Raw genomic sequence first — 18630 nt, 5'->3', positions numbered from 1 at the left:
GTAAATTGCTGCTTACCTAGCATTCTGCATGACTTGGTCTTCCCTCACCACCCTATCTTACCATCTGGATTTTTCTTTTGATCGACACTTAACTCTTTCAGTAGGATTAAAACCACCATCCCAGATAATTAAAGATGAAAGTAAACTGAACATTCCCTTTTGGAACTTGGAAACTCCCTGCGGTTGCCAAAAAGAACTTGAAATGCTTTAAGATAGAGATTACACATTCAGTCAAATCAGCAATTATAAATTACTAGCTTTGTGCAAGGCTTTAGAACATAAGCAGAATGAGAAAAGAGGTTATTCTCTGAAACAGCCTCTGGAAAGGGGAAGTGGGTGTTTTCATATCCCATTCATAAAACCTAAGGACAAGTCCATAAACTTTTCTCTGGTCTTTACTGCAGAGCAAAGAAAATCCACTGTTTCTATTTGTTAAAAAGCTTCAGCTTTTATGTCTTGTGAGAACAGAGAATGCTTGACCCTAAGGGGCCCACAAATCTTATACGGGACCTTTTTGTAAGTTAAAAAACAAAACAAGGATATTTTATCATGCAAATGTGTCTTGTCATTCATTAGAAAACACCACTGTGGTATTGTGACCTGGGTTCATAATAAGCTCTGAAGTGTTCATCCAATAGGAAAGATATGAAAGAGCGGAGGAGGAGGAAACATGTGAGGCCTACCATGTGCCAGATGCTGTGCTAGGAAATGTAATATGCATTGTTACACTAAGAAAATAGCTAGCTGTGGCCTGGCTCAGTGGCTCATGCTTGTAATCCCAACACTTTGGGAAGCAGAGATAGGCAGATCGCTTGAGGCCAGGAGTTGGAAACCAGCCTGGGAAACATAGTGAAATTAAATTAAATTTATTTAAAAAAAGAAAAAAAATAGTTGAAAATATCTTCTGTCTTCACTTTCTGTTTCATTTTCATTTTGAGATGGGGTCTCTTTATGGTGCCCAGGCACCATAAAGAGAACTCCTGGTTCAAAGGTTTCTCCAGCTTTAGCCTCCAGAGTAGCTGGGACTACAGGCACACACCACCACGCCCGGCTGTGTCTTCAATTGTTGAAGATTGCCGATAATCATTTAAAATACTTGTCATCTCAACTGCTCTCTGGAAAATTTTAATTTTATTGGGAAAGCATTTCTTTCTTTTACACTAACACCCTCATTTAAAGCAGGCCAAGGAAGACTTCACTTTAAAGTCTTTATCCTGCTCGAGGTCAAGGATTGTACCTGCCCATTTTGTAACTGCTGTGAGAGCAATGGAAGCTCCGCAGCACTTTTAGTTATCAAGCCCTTCCTTTCCATCTCCCAATCCCCATTATAGACGAATATATTTTTCAATATGAAGGCTCTTGTGTGTTCATGACTGTGATAAATGAAGCATGGCTGAAGTGGCTTTGCAAGCAGCTGGAATATCCCCTGGAGAAGTCATTTACATAATTAAATCTTGGAGTATCTGAACATGGTTCAGACTGTGACCTACTCTTGCATCTGAGGTGCCTCAGAAGCAGTGTCGTATCATACACGTCCTGCAGCTGCTTGATCAGCTTCGCTTCTCTATCGAGCCTTCTCATTGTGACCTGGAGAGCTTCTTCAAATACCACCTACGAGCTGCCTTTCCTTCCCATTTCCCCTGAAAACTCACTTTCCTTAACTTAAACTAATTTTATCTTTTTGCTGTTTTCTGTGTGCCCTGGATATTGGAGGGATTATTTAAGCTGTTTTAATTTTTAAAATAAAGAATATGGGGCTCTGATTATAATCATTTACTGAGTACCTAGGAATGAACGTCATACTCTTTGCTCTGGACAATTTGTGTTTTCTTTATACAGATAATTCAGCTCCCTCATGTAATCCCCATAGCAACCCAGAGAGGTACATATTATTATTCCTATTGTACAGAAGAGGAATCTGACCATTACAAGTTAAGTTAGAAATGGATGGGACAGTGATAATGATTGAAACCTAAGTTTTGACTCCCGAATCCCACTGCTCTTAACCTTTAGGCAATATTGCCCATCAACTTCTCTTTATTCAAAATGCCTAACACAAAACCACACATAAATGCATCCTCATAAATTATCTTCAGCTATATATTTAAACTATATCTTTTTTAATTACTGTTGTAAGGCTACATGTAGATAAGCTAGTTCTCAACATTATTTTGTTTGTGGATGCCATAATTTGACAAACACTACGGACCCTCCCCCCAGACAAAAGCACACATGCCACATATAAAACAGGTCTAGATGGCTGCCAACTTTAAGGGTCTCTTTCTGACAGATTAGACTCCTTCTCAGTCATAGGCTAATGTTGCCAGGTCACCTCTCTGCAGAGGTGAACGGCAGGTACTCTCATTGTTTGGTTTTATTTCTACTGAAGTGAAATGTACCCTTTCCATTACCACACCCTGGCCATGACACCAGGAGATGGCTTACAATAGACTTTCACACTGCTGAGTCCCCATGTCTCTAACAATGACATTAAAAACAGTGTGACCTTCTGCTCCATCAACCTCAGGGATGTGGTGTTGTTTTGCTATGCCAGTACATTTTTCCCTCCTGTTGAAATAGTCTTGACTTGTATATTACAACACATAAAATAATAAGGCACAATTCGTTTTCCTAACATAGAAACTTTCAGAGAAAAAGGGTTTGACCACAAGGCATAATAAAAAAAAAAATACCTAGATATGAAAGGCAGTCTAGAATTGTATGGTAGTTAAGACACCAAGTTTTGGCTTAAGGTGGCTCTAAATTCAAGTCTAGGTTCTGCCACCTACTTCCTATGTGACCTTGAGCAATTTACTTAACCTCTCTGAGTTTCTTAATCTGTGAAACAGGGACAATACTACATTCTGCATGGTGTGAGTTAATGTTAAATAAGATTTGATGAGAAATACACGGAGTATGGCATAGAGTAAGCACTTAATGATGGGTGCTATTATGATGTTATTCATAATAACAATTTTCAATGCACTGGCTATCTGGCATGATTATTAAAAAAAGGTATTCTAGTCAATAGACATTTTCCATATATATATTTATCATTGTTAAAAGTAGTATGTGGAATTAAACTGTGGACTTTTTGCCTGTACCCAAAAGGAAATTCAATCAATTGAATTACTTCTTTTTATGGAATTAGAATATAATAAAAATGCTTAAAGATGAAATTATATGATTACCCTATATTTTAATCATTTGGAAAGATCCTCTGGGCCTAGGGGTATAGTAAGAAATATTAATCATCATTATTATATAACAGATAGGAAGAAGTACAAAGTAAGAGAGGCTACCTGATGATAAAATATCAATTATTCTTTTACTGTAGTAAAATATTCTATGATATATCCTTTCATTAAGAAGTCATCTGGAAGATTTACTTTTATTGAATTAAAGGTCAAATTGAAAACTATAGATACCGGGCACTGCCTGAGCAACTTCATGTATTCTCTGTTATCATGACTCACAACTCCCTAGCAGGATAAAGATTATTATGACTCCTTTATGTTTAAAACAGTTGTGTAATACACTGTGTAAAGTAACTAGTACACTTGGCCCTCTATATCAAAGTAGCTAGCACAGTTCTTCCTGGATATTCATGGGGTATATCCTCTGTAAATACTAAAATCCAAGGATGCTCAAGTCGCTTATAAAAAAAATGGTGCATTTTTTTGTTTTGTTTTGTTTTGTTTTGAGACGGAGTTTCACTCGTCACCCAGGATAGAGTACAATAATGCCATCTCAGCTCACTGCAACCTTCCTTGCCTCCTGGGTTGAAGCGATTCTCCAGCCTCAGCTTCCCAAGTAACTGGAATTACAGGTGGCCACCACCAGGCCTGGCTAATTTTTGTATTTTTAATAGAGACAGGGTTTCACCATGTTGGCCAGGCTGGTCTCAAACTCCTGACCTCAGGTGATCAGCCTGCCTCAGCCTCCCAAAGTGCTGGGATTACAGGCGTGATCCACCACGCCCAGACTAGTATTTGTATATAACGTACACATATCCTACCATACACTTTGCTAAAATAAAATAAAATATAAAGAAGAATCTCTAAGCGAAAGGTTTTATTTGCGAATATATATAAAAACAGAATTGCAATTTGGGGTGTACTCACAGACCAGGGTGGTCTTCAGTATGTCCAAAGAACAAAAGAAAAGATTGAGGTTTCATTGGGATCGGGAAATGTAAAACATTTCAAAAGAAAGTTCACTGGCGCTAATGAGGTCTTTCTGAGTGAACAAACTGTGATTGGTGAGTGATGGCAGTAGGTAAACCTCTTAGAGTCAGGGCAGGTCCATTCCGCAGCTACTAAAGCTGGTCTTAAGATTATAGCAGGTCATTTAAGGGGCTGGTATTGCAAGACAGTTCCTGCAGCAGGCACTTTGTACCCTGAGTGCTTTTTTTCCCTGTTCCTTCGAAGCATAACTCCAATTTGTATCATCAATTTTCACAACTTTATATACTCTCTATATTACTTATAATACCTAATACAATGTAAGTGCTATGTAAATAGTTGTCATACTGTATAGTTTTTTATTTGTATTTTTTATTGTTGTATTTTTTTCCCAAATATTTTCCATCAGCAGTTAGTTAAATCCATTATGAGAAATCCACAGATATAGGAGGGCCGAGTGTAATTAGTACATCGAGATTCCAATATTGGCCTAATTTCCAAAACCATGTTGTTGCTACCATTCTCTGCTGCCTGCCAAATATACAAAGAAAAATACAGAATTTTCCTTTTTTTTGAGACGGAGTCTCGCTGTCCCCCAGGCTGGAGTGCAGCAGCACAATCTCGGCTCACTGCAAGCTCCGCCTCCCGGGTTCGCACCATTCTCCTGCCTCAGCCTCTGGAGTAGCTGGGACTACAGGCGCCTGCCACCACGCCCGGCTAATATTTTTGTATTTTTAGTAGAGACAGGGTTTCACTGTGTTAGCCAGGATGGTCTCGATCTCCTGACCTCGTGATCCGCCCGCCTCGGGAAAAATATAGAATTTTCAAACCCATCAGGATCTCTGCAAACAAAATGTCTTACTAGTTCCATCATCAATCTGATGGCCTCCTGAGGGGGGAAATGGCAAATTTTAAAGAATATGTATACAGAATCTGCTCTCTCTAGAATAAAGAGGGAGATTTCAAATTCGGAAAATAGAAGGTAAGAAGTTCAATAGAGGCTGGAGTGGTGGTTCACACCTGTAATCCTAGACCTTTGGGAGGCAGAGAGTGGAAGATTGCTTGAGGCCAGGAGTTCGAGACCAGCCTGGGCAACAAAGTGAGACTCCCTTCCCTACAAAAAATACAAATTATCTCAGCATGATGATGCACAGCTGTACTTCCAGCTACTCAGGAAGCTGAGATGGGAGGATTGTTTGAGCCAGGAGTTCTAGGTTACAATGAGCTGTGATTGTGCCACTGCACTCCAGCCTGGGCAACAGAGTAAGAACTTGTTTCAAAAAAAGAAAAAGAAAAAGTTCAATAGAACTCTGATCTGAGACAACAATTCAATTCAAAAATACAACACTCTTTTTCTGGTTTATAATGTGTCTTCATATGAATGAGCTGCCATCCCAAACTAATTAAAACATCAGTTGTAAACCAAACTTGGCAATTTGATTACTTACTAATTTGAATAAAGCATTGCAAAGGGCAAAGGGAACATAACTGTATGCATAAATCACGAGAATTTCTCCAATTTTAATGAATCATATTTTTAGGAGATAAGCCACAGTTAAAAGTTAGTTTATGTGCCAATTAAGGAAGCTGTAATCATAAATAATTTGCCTATGACTGGAATAAAATTTAATCAATTTAGAATCATTTCCTTTTCATCTGTGCAAAGAAAAGAGTACCAACTTATTTATGTAATTATTACCAAGAATTTGAAAAAATAAAAAGTATTAGAATTCAAGGCCTAGAGTAGAACCAAGCATCAACTGGCAATCTAACATGAACTAATAATTCAGGCACTTCTATAGGTGCTGCTTAGCCCTTGAAATGTCTCCTGTATAGCCAAGAAGACTAATGAAAGATAAAGATCTGTTATGAGTTTTGCTAAGTCTCACAGAATACAGAAAATAAAGAAATTCTGTAGATTTAATTGTTTTATCCCCTTGAGACCCCTGGCTTCTCAAAATGGTACCAGGCCCCTTTGTTGTAGACGTTATCTGACTTAATTTTTCCATTAGGATCAAATTGTTATCAAGAGCCAGAAATGTAGGTACAAAATGAGGTAAAATATCTAAAGGTAAAATAATGCAAGTTAAGGCTCAGTTAGAAAAGCCAAGAAAAGCACTTAGATGCTTTGTTTTATTCATGAGACTGTGCCAGCAATCACTGACAGAAATGAACCAGTCAGGAAATCTCAGCCAAAGCCAAAGATTTCTTGAGAATTCAGTCTTCTCTCTTGAGCATAGCTGTGTCATGCAACCTAATAATAAGGTCCAGAAACCATGTTTTTCATAATTTTATGACAATACACAGACATGTTCAATGCTATAATGACTGTATTAATAGAAATCAAAGCATAGCACTCTGTCTCTGAATATAACAGAGGCAATGAAAACTTGCAGCCTGGACAACTGTTCTAAACTTTAAGTAGCAACAGAATTCAATAGCGTAGGAAGGGGTGATCAAAGTTTAGGAAACCTCCTCTCATGGTTGCTTAGGCATTCATTTTTCTAGCTCTTCATTTTTCCTTAATTTTCCTTTTTAAGCCACAGAAGCACTAAAGAAAGTTTGGGAAATAATTAAAGATCATCACCCATATCCCTGCCACCTTAAAACAATTACCACTTGTAATATTCTCATGTAGTCTTATTTTTTCATATATATAAAACCCCATTTTTTACATCAATAGGAATATATTACATGCACCTTGCTTTTTTTCACCTAAAATGTTTCTTAGAGAGAATTTAATATTGGCATGTAGAGCTGTCTCATTCTTTCTGACAGCTACATATTTGTTTGATGTGTGGATGTAGCATAATTTATTCACCAAATTCCTACAGAATAAAAGGAATTGGGTACGTTTTGCTGTGACAAATAATGCTGCAACAAGCATTCTAGTACTTAAATCTTTATGCAGATATGCAAGATATTGGTGGGATAAAATCCTAGACATGGACCTTTCACTTGAAGCTTTATGTAATTAAAGTCATTGAATAGACACATAGTATCTATTCAATTTTGCATCCTGGATATCTCATATTGGATATTACACAGAGTGAACATTTTCCATGTTGTTGTATAGCCTCCAAGATTAAAGTTTTAATGGTTTATTATTTCTTATTATGCGGATACACTCAACCTTTCCTCTATTGTGAGACAGTTCAACTGTTTCTAATTATTTGCCTCATAAAGAATGCAATGACAATCCACATCCCCTGTGTCTTACCCTTGGCCCACTTGCACTCTCTTCTCACTACATTTTTATTCACAGGGAGAGGGACCCCCATTCTAGAACATGCTCCAGGTCCCCACGACCCTGGAATTCCCTAATTAATCCCAAGTCCAGTTTCTAGGCCCATGCATCCCTCTTCCCTGCATGCCAGGGGTGGCTGTTTGGGGAGGTACAGAGGGATGTGGAACTAGGGCTGCCAGCTGGGTCTCCACTTGCATGCACACATGGCCTATGTCCAGTAGGACATGAGCTAGGAGTGGCAGGAGAAGCAGGGAGCAGTCCCTGGACCTCCATTTATACTAGCTTACCCAGGCCCCCTAAATGTTGGAATGGTTCTACTATGACACCCTTACCTTGTTTTCCCAGATTCAATAGAGTTCTCTAAAGCAGATCACTGGATTAAAAGTAAAACCAATCAACCAACCAACAACAACAAAAAAAAAAACCCAAAACTTCATTTTCCAAAGTTATTTGTAAACTTACCTCTTTTGCACACCTGTCATATATTGCCAGAAATTATCATTTGCCAAATTTAAAGTCCTGTGCCATGAGAGATGATTTGAAATTGCAAAAAGGACAGTGGCAAGGAGAGCAGCCGACTTCACTTCTGATCTGTACTATCAAAATCCTGCTCTAGGGCTGGGCGTGGTGGCTCACACCTGTAATCTCAGCACTTTGGGACACCAAGGTGGGCAGATCACCTGAGGTCAGGAGCTCGAGACCAGCCTGGACAACATGGTGAAACCCCGTCTCTACTAAAAATATAAAAATTCTCTGAGCATGGTGGTGCACACCTGTAGTCCCAGCTACTAAGGAGGCTGAGGCACAAGAATGGCTTGAATCTGGGAGGCTGAGGTTGCAGTGAGCCAAGATGACACCACTGCACTCCAGCCTGGGCTACAGAGCAAGACCTTGTCTCAAAAACAAACAAACAAACAAATAAACCACCTTGCTCTATGAATTAGAGATCACTTTTCATGCCTGCATTTTAATTTTTTATTTTTTTTTGGAGATTTTATTATATGAACTCTAATGTCCTTTATATTTTTAATTTCTATGATTCTACATAACCAATTCAAACTTAAATTTTAAAATGCATTACTTTTTGTTCAAGCTCCTGGAGACTTTTACTGATCCCCCTATTTTGTATACAAATGTTTGGGTGTTTGTTCTTCACTTTTCATAGTTCATTTGAACTTGCGTTCCTCTTACATGAAGAACATTATGGTGAAGAGAACAAAGACAAAATGAATGGCTTCTCTCTCAAAATACTTATAATGAGGCTCACATTAAAAATGAGGCTCACAACCTGACACTTAGCTTTTCTACTCCTAGGCAAACAGGGGGCAATGTACATCTAGTGCTAATTAAATTAAATACCCAAATACTGGGTTTTCAACAAACACAAACAAATTCAGAAGAGTCAACCATACTACTTTACTTGGAGTATCAATGACAGCCTAAGTAACAGAAGAATAAACCTGGATAAGAAAAACGCTCTGCTTAAGGACTTTCCCTGGTTATATGCTGATTACTATCGCAGTTGATGCTGATCAGTGGGGTTTTCACCCCTAGGAAAGGAATATCTATTTCCATCCCAGGATCCAGACTTTTACTAATGACTACAATTAAAGCCACTGTTCAATTAAGCCTTGAACAGTGGATGGTAACTACATAGTATAACTATTGGCCAATTTGGAGAATTTGGAACATAATCAATGAAACAATATCAATATTTATCATCCTAATTTTAAGTGACCTCCAAAAAACAACATGATGTTACATAATCTTTACATAATCCCTTTTTACTCTTTATAAATTATGAGAAATTCTTAAATTATGTTTTCTGTAAATTGTTAGCAGAAACATGATTTTCTCTGAGTCTTGCTGCTTGGTATAGATCACAACCCTAAGGAAAAAAGAAGCCTCCAGTGTTGTCCTTCTCCGGTGGGAAGTTAAATAAGATAGTGCTCAGGAAGGGAACATCGTATGCACAGACATTTGTTCTCCCAACACAGAACTAGACTGAGATCTCCTCACATGCTTCTATCTATGGAATCTAGAATGAAAAAGAATTTTAAAAAGAAGTCGAACTCGAGAATGTTTAAAAAAAAATCTACTTCGTGGATTTTTACAGTCAATACAATATAGTCTTATGGTTCTTTCAGCGCATATACTTAAATTCAGCCTATTAAAATAGTATAATATGAATTAAACTTATTAACCAAAATTAAGAGTACATGGTGCTAAAATGATTGGTTGATTTAGTGACAGTATTTATAAGTACACTATAAACAATTCCCAAACTGGCAATCATCTTTAGAAACTTTAAATTTTTAACGTGGCTCAAGTCTGACTCTAAGCTTTTGGGTTTTCCATCTTAAGAAGCTCCCCTCCCTTACTCCCACATTGCCGCCCACTACATTATAGAAATATTCTCATATAGCTTTATTTGTTACATTTATATCTTTATTGCATCCCACTCATCTGTATTTGAACAAGCATTGCAAAAGATACACAGCAAACTGTTAACTTTGGTTATCTAGACTTTGCCTTTATACTGTATAACTGGATCCGTTATAATATACATATGTATTGCTTAACAAAGAAAGAAAACAGGCTGGGTGCAGTGGCTCACGCCTGTAATCCCAGCACTTTGGGAGGCAGAAGCTAGAAGATCGCTTGAGCTCAGGAGTTCTAGACCAGCCTGGACAACATGGCGAAACCCCATCTCTACAAAAAAATACAAAAAGTAGCCGGGCATGGTGGCGTACACCTGTAGTCCCAGCTACTATGGAGGCTGAGCCCAAGAGGCAGAGATTGCAGTGAGCCGTGATTGTGCCACTGTACTGTAGCCTAGGCAACAAAGAGAGACCCTGTTTCAAAAAAAAGCAAGTAAGAAAAGAAATGAGAAGAAAAGAAAGAAAAAACAAAAACAAAAAACAAAGAATACTGTCTAGCTCTAAAAAACCATAAATGTAAACATTACCATGTTCACTGCCAAAATGAGAAAAAGAATAACATAAAACAATTCACTGGAGAATGTTCAAATGTAAAAGCCAAATATTAATCCAGATTCTAAATAACCAGTCCTTGTAAACTATAGAATAGTAACTTTTTTTTCTTTTCCCTCAAATGATTTAACCAAATGGAACAATAAATAAACCCATATTCCATGCCAGATAAAATTAAACTGTGGTTCACCTAAAGATCAAGCTTAGGCTAATTAGTAAAAGGGGCCAGACCAGACGGTGATAACCAGCCCAACGGAAAAAGAAGCACATGATTAAGCAAACAGATGGCCACTTGCAATTTAATGAGCAGACACTTTTTGATTTGGTTTGATGGCCCAACTAGGGAAGGTCTTTAGCTTAAGCTTTTCCCTTGAGAGCCCTGTATGGCTGGACTCCAGTGATTTGTTCAGGTTTGAGCCCTTTTCCTCCCAGAAATGGCTTCCACAATTCATAAAAAGCTTAATGTTTATATCAAACAAGCACAGACCAGGGCTCCACACTCCTTTAGATGGCATGCTAACTTACTCTTCACTTCCAGCCTCCGGAAAAAGCAGAGGGGAAGGAAAAAAACAATGCTTTTTCATTTTCCAGCAATCTTGTTTAAAAAAAAAAAAAAAAAAGATTCGACAAAACTATATCTTACTTAAATCATTTCAAGACCCACCTTAAGTCAATGTTAGCAAAAATTTGTTGACAGCCGTATGAAGGTAGAATCAGGCCACAGGATAAGGCCCAAGGATGGAAATGGATGAATTCAGGAGAGAGAAGGTACAGATTTAAGAAGGGGCCAAAAACATGCCTTCATATATTTCTCGATTTTGTTTAAAATGAGCACATCCTGTACCATTTATGATCAGCTCCAAAAGGTCTTCCCTAGAGCGAACTGTCCATACAAATAAAAAAGTGCCTGTTTATTAAATTGCAAGTGGCTATCATATGTAATAGAAAGAAATTCCAAACAACATCATAGATATTTCTGACAAGGTATAAGCAGAATATATACACCTTTAAGTATTTTCTCTTTCACATAAACATTTATAAAAACCAGGTGAAGTAACAAATGGTAGAAAAGGAATTATGGCTCAGTCTAGGTATGAATTTTTCAAGGGGTTGCAGCTCAAAAAGTATTTAAATAAATAAAAACTGGTGGTTTTTAAAGTCAGTCTGAAGTTACTGCCATAGTATCTTGAGTTTTGTTTTTGTTTTCTAGATTTATATATATACAAAGCTAGGGAATGTAAAGAATATAATACATATTATAATATATAATATAATATATAATAAAATAAATACTGTATTCTTTTTCTAGCTTTATATATGTTCATATGTGTTACATATTTATATATGAACATATATAAAGCTAGAAAAAGTATATTTAAGTGTATATATAAAATATACAATATATGAAATAATATAATACATATTTAATCATACATATATATGGTTCTCTGTATTAATTCCCCTTAAAAATCAAAATTTTCCAAATTATTTCTCCCAGAGTCAATATCCTTTTCATTCACAGCAAGTTCTAAATTGAAGACTTACAAATTAAAACTCAAACATTTTTTTCCCAAATAACTTCACAAACACGTTAAACAGGAAAAGGAAGTTAGAGTTAGGAACTGCAAGGCTATAAGAATTTTTCCTAAAGGATTGGATATGACTGCCAACAATTCCGTGGTTTTAGCTGCTTTCAAAAAAAGGAATGTGATAATAGCTCCTGGGTGGAATAATTTTGGCTGGACTTGATTAAATCTAAGCTTAAAACTTACAGAGAACAGCTTGGACTGCATTTTCTTTTTTTTAAAAAACAGCATTGCATTTCATTTTACTGTGTCTTTGCCAGATTTGGGGCCTTTGGGGAGTCTGGCACTAGATTAGACACTAACAAAGCGAGCTGTAATACCCTGGGTAATATGAGTTACATAACTCCAATCAACACTAATGAGCGTGTGTCTCTCTAAAACCCTGCACGTGTAATTTTGGAAAGGAGTCCTAAATGATTTTAAGTCCCCTTCCTTTCACAAAGCGCTATCTTATTCAGCTCCCAGAAAGTAATCATTACAAAAAGCACTAGCCACACCCAGCTGGTATTTTTGTTTGTATTCTACTGTCTTTTTCTTTTGGTAAATAAATCATCTTACATTCCCTAGAAAAGCATCTACATTTTGCAACCAATATCTTAAACTTTGTTCTTGACATTTTTCTGGTGACTTCAGGACACATGATTTTAACACCATTGGTGAGAATTTTAGAATACTTGAAAAAAATCAACTATATATTAGAGAGCTCCTCAACTCTTTGTTTTCCAAATTCTAATACAAATAATATTCAATACTAAATATTGTTCTATTAGTTTCTGGGTCCAGTACAAGATGGATTTCTCCCCACTCCTTCTGCTAAGTACGGCTAGAATCTCTGGATATTATATACTAAATACACATAAAAAGACTCCGAAAGGTAGAACAAAAAAAAGCAGCCTGTCTATGGACTTCATGATCCAAGAAAGATGCAGTGATAAGTTTCTTGGGTTTTCTTTTTCTTCACGTATTCCAGATGTGGAGCTGGAAAAGCCAGCAGCTTAGAAACACCAAACAGCCCAGAAAAAAACAAAATCTCTCAAGAAAAGCAAGCACTCTCTAGCTAAAAGACCTAGAAGCAGCAGCCTAGAAGGAGAGAAAACTTTTTTAGACACTAACTACTCTACTCCAACCAAACACCATGAAAAAAAAATGTGAACCCCACCAGGCCCCATTAGCAAAGGGCAAATGGGAAGCCTACACTTCCATCTGCATCCAGCTGTAATAAGGTATCACTCCCTGTGCCAAGCCTGTGTCAGAGAAGAATAAGTGGGGAGCTGGGACTTTCATCCCTGCTTGACAGTAACAAGGTACTCTTCTCTCTACTCAGGTAGTTTCAGAGAAGACTGAATGAAAAGCCTGGACTTTCACCAGCGCCCAGAGTTGATGACACCCCCAACAATACAGCATCAGTGGGGGCCACCTGGAGAACAGTAACAAGATGCCCTTCCCTGTCCCAGCCAATGTGGTATCAGCAGAGGTCTAGCAAGAAGACTGAACTCCCACCTCTATCCAGCAGTAACAAGGCAGCCTCTCCATCCTGGGTGTCAACAAATGCCAAGTGAGGAACCTGGACTCCAACTCCAATATGGCAGTAACAAGGTGGTACTACTCTTGCCCCACCAGTGTGGATTCACAGAAGGCCTGCTGAAAATACAAGATTTAAATAGGATCCAGAGTAGTCTCGTAACAAAATACCTAATATGTGCTGGATATAACTGAAAACTCACTCATCATGCCAAGAACCAGGAAAATCTCAACTTGAATGGGAAAAGATAATCGATAGTCACTGACACCGAGATGATATAAATGTTGGAATTATCTGACAAGAATTTTAAAACAGCCATCACAAAAATGGCTAAGAACCCACTTGAAACAAAGGAAAAATACAAATGAAATAAAGCAAGTCTCAGCAAAGAAATAGAAGATATAAAGGAGAACAACATGGGAATTTTAGATCTGAAAAATACAATAACAAAAATTTTAAAACTTACCAGATGGAATGAACAGCAGAATGGAGAAGACAGATTAAAGAATCAGTGAATTTGAAGATAGAGCAATAGAAATGGCCAATTTACCAATCTGAACAACAGAGAAAAAATATACTGAGAAAAAGATGAAGAGAATTTAAGAATTTGTGGGAGTATAACAAAAGATCTAACATTCATGCAACTGTGGTCTGAGAAAGAGAGAGAAAAAAAGGCAGAACTGAAAAGGTAGTTTTTAAATGTATGCCTAAAAATTTCCCAAAGTTGGCAAAAGACATAAACCTACAGATTCAAGAATGTAAATAAACTGTAAACAGAATAAACACAAAGAAATCTACACCATGACACAGAATGGTCAAACTGAAAACTAAAGATAAAGAAGAAAGTCTTGAAAGCAATGAGAGGAAACAACATCTTACCTATTTTGGGTGGTGAATGGAAGGCGGTGGAAGAAACAGTTTCATTGACAGCAGATTTATCATAAGAAACCACGGAAGCCAGAAGGAAATGGCACAATATTTTTCAAATGCTGAAAGAAAAAAAACCCTTATCTAGTAAAAATATCCTTCAAGAATGAACAAGAAATCAAGATAGTCTCAGATGAAAGAAAAGTAAGAGAATTTATTGTTAGCAAATCTTCTCTAAAAGAACAGCTAAAAGAAGTTTTTGAAATAGAACAGAAATGATAAAAGGTATCTTGAACATCAAAAAGTAAGAACAAAAAAAGTAAAAATTGGAGTAAATACAATAGATGTTCCTTTACCTCTTGAGTTTTCCAAATTGTGTTTGATTGTTGAAGCAAAAGAAATGTTAACACCATTTGATTTGTTTCTTAATACAGGTAGCGGAGATAATTTAAGATCATTACATGATAAGTGGGGGTAAAGGAGCTTTTAAAAAGTAAGGTTTCTATACTTTATTTGAACGGTTAAATGTCAATACCAGTAGACTACAATAGGTTGTATATATATGGAGAGAGACTACAATAGGTTGTATATATATACATACGTGTGTGTGTGTGTGTGTGTGTGTGTGTGTGTAATATAAAACCCAGAGCAAGCACTAAGAAAACAAAACAAAGACATACAATTAAAACACCACAGATAAATTAAAATGGAATTTTTTTTTTTTGAGACAGAGTCTCTCTCTGTTGCCCAGGCTGGAGTGCAGTGGCACCACCTTGGCTCACTGCAGGCTCCGCCCCCCCAGGTTCACGCCATTCTCCTGCCTCAGCCTCCCTTCGAGTAGCTGGGACTACAGGCGCCTGCCACCATGCCCGGCTAATTTTTTTGTATTTTTAGTAGAGATGGGGTTTCACCATGTTAGCCAGGATGGTCTCGATCTCCTGACCTTGTGATCTGCCTGCCTTGGCCTCCCAGAGTGCTCGGATTACAGGCATGAGCCACTGCGCCCGGCCAAAATGGAATTATTTTTAGAAGTGTTTTAATAACTCACAATAAGGCAAAAGAGAAAAACAGAGGAAACAAACAAAAAATAAAATGGAATAATTAACTACTAACATAGCAATAATTGCATTAAATAAAAATAGTCTAAATTTACCAATTAAAGGGATTGGCAGAGTAGATTTTTTTAAAAAATTAAAAGCAAAAACATGACCCAACTATATGCTGCCTACAACAAACTGCACACAACTTGGATGGCACTCAAGAGCATTATGCTAAGTGAGAAAATCCCTTCTTGAAAGAACACATGATATATGATTCCATTTACATAACATTCTAAAAATGACAAAATTATAAATACAGAGAACAGATTAGTGGTTGCCAGGGGCTAGGGATAATAGGGCTGGAGGGTGGAATAACTATAAAGGGGTAGAATGAAAGAGATCCTTGTGGTGACAAATAGTTCTTTATTTTATTTTATTTATTACTTTAAAGTCCTCTCTCCATCTGCGCTGAGGGGGGCAGGAGATGAAGGACTAATTCCTTAATTGCAGTGATGGTTATACAAATCTACACATTATAAAATGGCATAGGTCTATACACACACATTGTATCAGTGTCAATTTTCTACTTTTAATACATTTTTCCAACTTTTTATTGTGGTAAAATACATATAATACACAAAATAAAATACATGTAAGAACAAAAATCTTAACCATTTTTATTTGTTTGTTTGTTTGTTTGTTTTGAGACGGAGTCTTGCTCTGTCGCCCAGGCTGGAGTGCAACGGCGCAATCTCGGCTCACTGCAAGCTCCGCCCCCCGGGTTCACGCCATTCTCCTGCCTCAGCCTCTCCGAGTAGCTGGGACTACAGGCGCCCACCACCACGCCCGGCTAATTTTTTTGTATTTTTAGTAGAGACGGGGTTTCACCGTGGTCTCGATCTCCTGACCTCGTGATCCGCCCGCTTCAGCCTCCCAAAGTGCTGGGATTACAAGCATGAGCCACCATTTTTAAATATACACCTCAATGGCATTAAGTACCATTCACAATGTTATGCAACCATCATCTCCAATAACTTTTCATCTTATAAAACTGAATCTCTGTACCCATTAAACAATAACTCCCCATTAAGTAACCCTTTCCTCCCCCTATGCCCTGGCAACCACCATTCTACTTTCTGTCTCTATAAATTTGACTACTCTACATACCTCATATAAATGGAATCATGTAGTATTTGTCTTTTTGTGACTGGCTTATTTCACTTAGTGTGATGTCCTGATGGCTCATCCATGTAGTAGCATATGTCAGAATAGCCCTCTTTTTAAGACTGAATAATGTTCTATTGTATGGATGTATCACATTTTGTCTATCTATTAATCCATGATGGACAATTGGGCTGCTTCCATGTTTTAGCTACTGTGACTACTGCTGCTATGAACATGGGTTTAGAAATATCGCTTCAAGTCTGTATTTTCAATTCCTTTGAGTATATACCCAGAAGTGGAATTGCTGGTTCACGTAGTAATTCTATTTAAAATTTTTTGAGGAAACCACAATATTGTTTTCCACAGCAACTAGACCATTTTACATTACCACCAACAGTCCACGAAGATTCTAATTTTTCCACATCCTCACAACACTTGTTATTTCTGTTTTTTTTTAATTGGTAGTAACTATCTTAATGGGTATAAGATGGTATCTCATTATATTTTTTATTTGCATTTCCCTAATAATTAGCTTTTCATGTGCATATTGGCTATTTGTACATCTTCTGTGGAAAAATGTCTATTCAAGTCCCTTGCCCATGTTTGAATTGGATTGTTGTTGTTGTTGAGCTTTAGGAATTCTCTGCTTATTCTGAATATCAATCTCTTATCAGATATATAATTTGCAAATATTTTCTCTCATTCTGTAAGTTACTTTTTTTTTTTTTTTTTGAGATAGGATCTTGCTTTTTTGCCCAGGCTGGTCTCATATTCTTGGGCTCAACTGATTCTCCTGCCTCAGCCTCCTGAGTAGTTGGGACTACAGGTGTACACTACTGTGCTCAGCTGTAGGTTGCTTTTTCACTCTCTTGATATTATCTTTTGATGCAAAAAATCTTTAATTTTTAAAATTTTTTTTTATTTTTTGAGATGGGGTCCTGCTCTGTCACCCAGGCTGGAGTGTAATGGCATGATCAAGTTCACTGCAGCCTCGATCTCCCAGGCCCAAGCAATCCTCCCACCTTAGCCTCCTAAGTAGCTGAGACTATAGTCCCATGCCCCCACATCCAGCTAATTTTATTTTTTAAGTAGAGATGAGGCCTCACTATGTTGTCCAAGCTGTTCTGAATTCCTGAGCTCAAGCAGTTCTCCTGCCTTGGCCTCTCTAAGTGCAGGGTTATAGGCATGAGCCATCATGCCTGGCCAATTTTTAAATTTTCATGTAGTCTAATTTGTCTATTTTTTCTTTTGTTACCTGTGTTTCACATTTCAGCCTAGAGTTTCTAGCCCTTCTGGTAACCTCCAAAGTTTCTAATGAGAAATCAGCTGATAATCTTATTGAGGATCCCTTGAAAGTGATGAATCACTTCTTTCTCACTGCTTTCAAGGTTCTCTCTTTATCTTTGTCTTTTCATGGTTTGATTAAAATGTGTTTCGGTGTACGTCTCTTTGAGTTCATCTTATTTGGAGTTTTCTAAGCTTCTTGGATGTTTATATTGATGGCTTTCATCAAATTTGGGGGACTTTCAGCCATTATTTTTTCTTTTTTCCTTTTTGAGATGGAGTCTCACTCTGTCACCCAGGCTGGAGTGAAATGGCATGATCTGGGCTCACTGCAGCCTCTGCCTCCTGGGTTCAAGCAATTCTCCTGCCTCAGCCTCTCTAGTAGCTGGGATTACAGGTGCCCACCACCACGCTCAGCTAATTTTTGTATTTTAGTAGAGACAGGGTTTCACCATGTTGTCCAGGCTGGTCTTGAATTCCTGACCTCAAGCAATCCAGCTGCCTCAGCCACCCAAAGTGCTGGGATTACAGGCGTGAGCCACCGCACCCGGCCAAGCCATTATTTTTTCAAATATTCTCTCTGTCCCTTTCTCTCTTCTTCTTCTAGAACTCCTGAAATGTGTATAGTCATCCATCTGCTTGATGGTGTCCTACAGGTCCCTTAGGCTCTATTCACTTTTCTTCAAACCTTTTTCTTTCTGTTTCTCAAACTCAATAATTTCCATGCCCTACCTTCAAGTTTG

General features: G+C 37.6%; 2 long non-coding RNA genes across 8 annotated transcripts in view; one reads left to right on the top strand and one right to left on the bottom strand.

Annotated features, from left to right (window-relative positions):
• LOC134736833 (uncharacterized) overlaps positions 1-18630 on the top strand; it is a 141039-nt gene that overhangs the window by 25536 nt on the left and 96873 nt on the right. The gene's annotated exons all lie outside the window — the stretch shown is intronic.
• LOC134736828 (uncharacterized) overlaps positions 1-18630 on the bottom strand; it is a 146884-nt gene that overhangs the window by 101251 nt on the left and 27003 nt on the right. For 6 of the 7 annotated variants that reach the window (XR_010121191.1, XR_010121190.1, XR_010121196.1 and 3 more), the window contains exon 3: positions 14412-14521. This is a non-coding gene — a long non-coding RNA (uncharacterized lncRNA). Of the gene's footprint in view, positions 1-9299; positions 9470-14411; positions 14522-18630 lie in introns of those variants that run through there. The other variant, XR_010121192.1, reaches the window with a different exon arrangement.

This window comes from Symphalangus syndactylus, chromosome 1, assembly GCF_028878055.3.
Source record: "Symphalangus syndactylus isolate Jambi chromosome 1, NHGRI_mSymSyn1-v2.1_pri, whole genome shotgun sequence".
NCBI classification, from domain to species: Eukaryota; Metazoa; Chordata; class Mammalia; order Primates; family Hylobatidae; genus Symphalangus; species Symphalangus syndactylus.
Note: the sequence above shows the minus strand (reverse complement) of the source record. Positions and strands in the feature narration are given on the sequence as shown.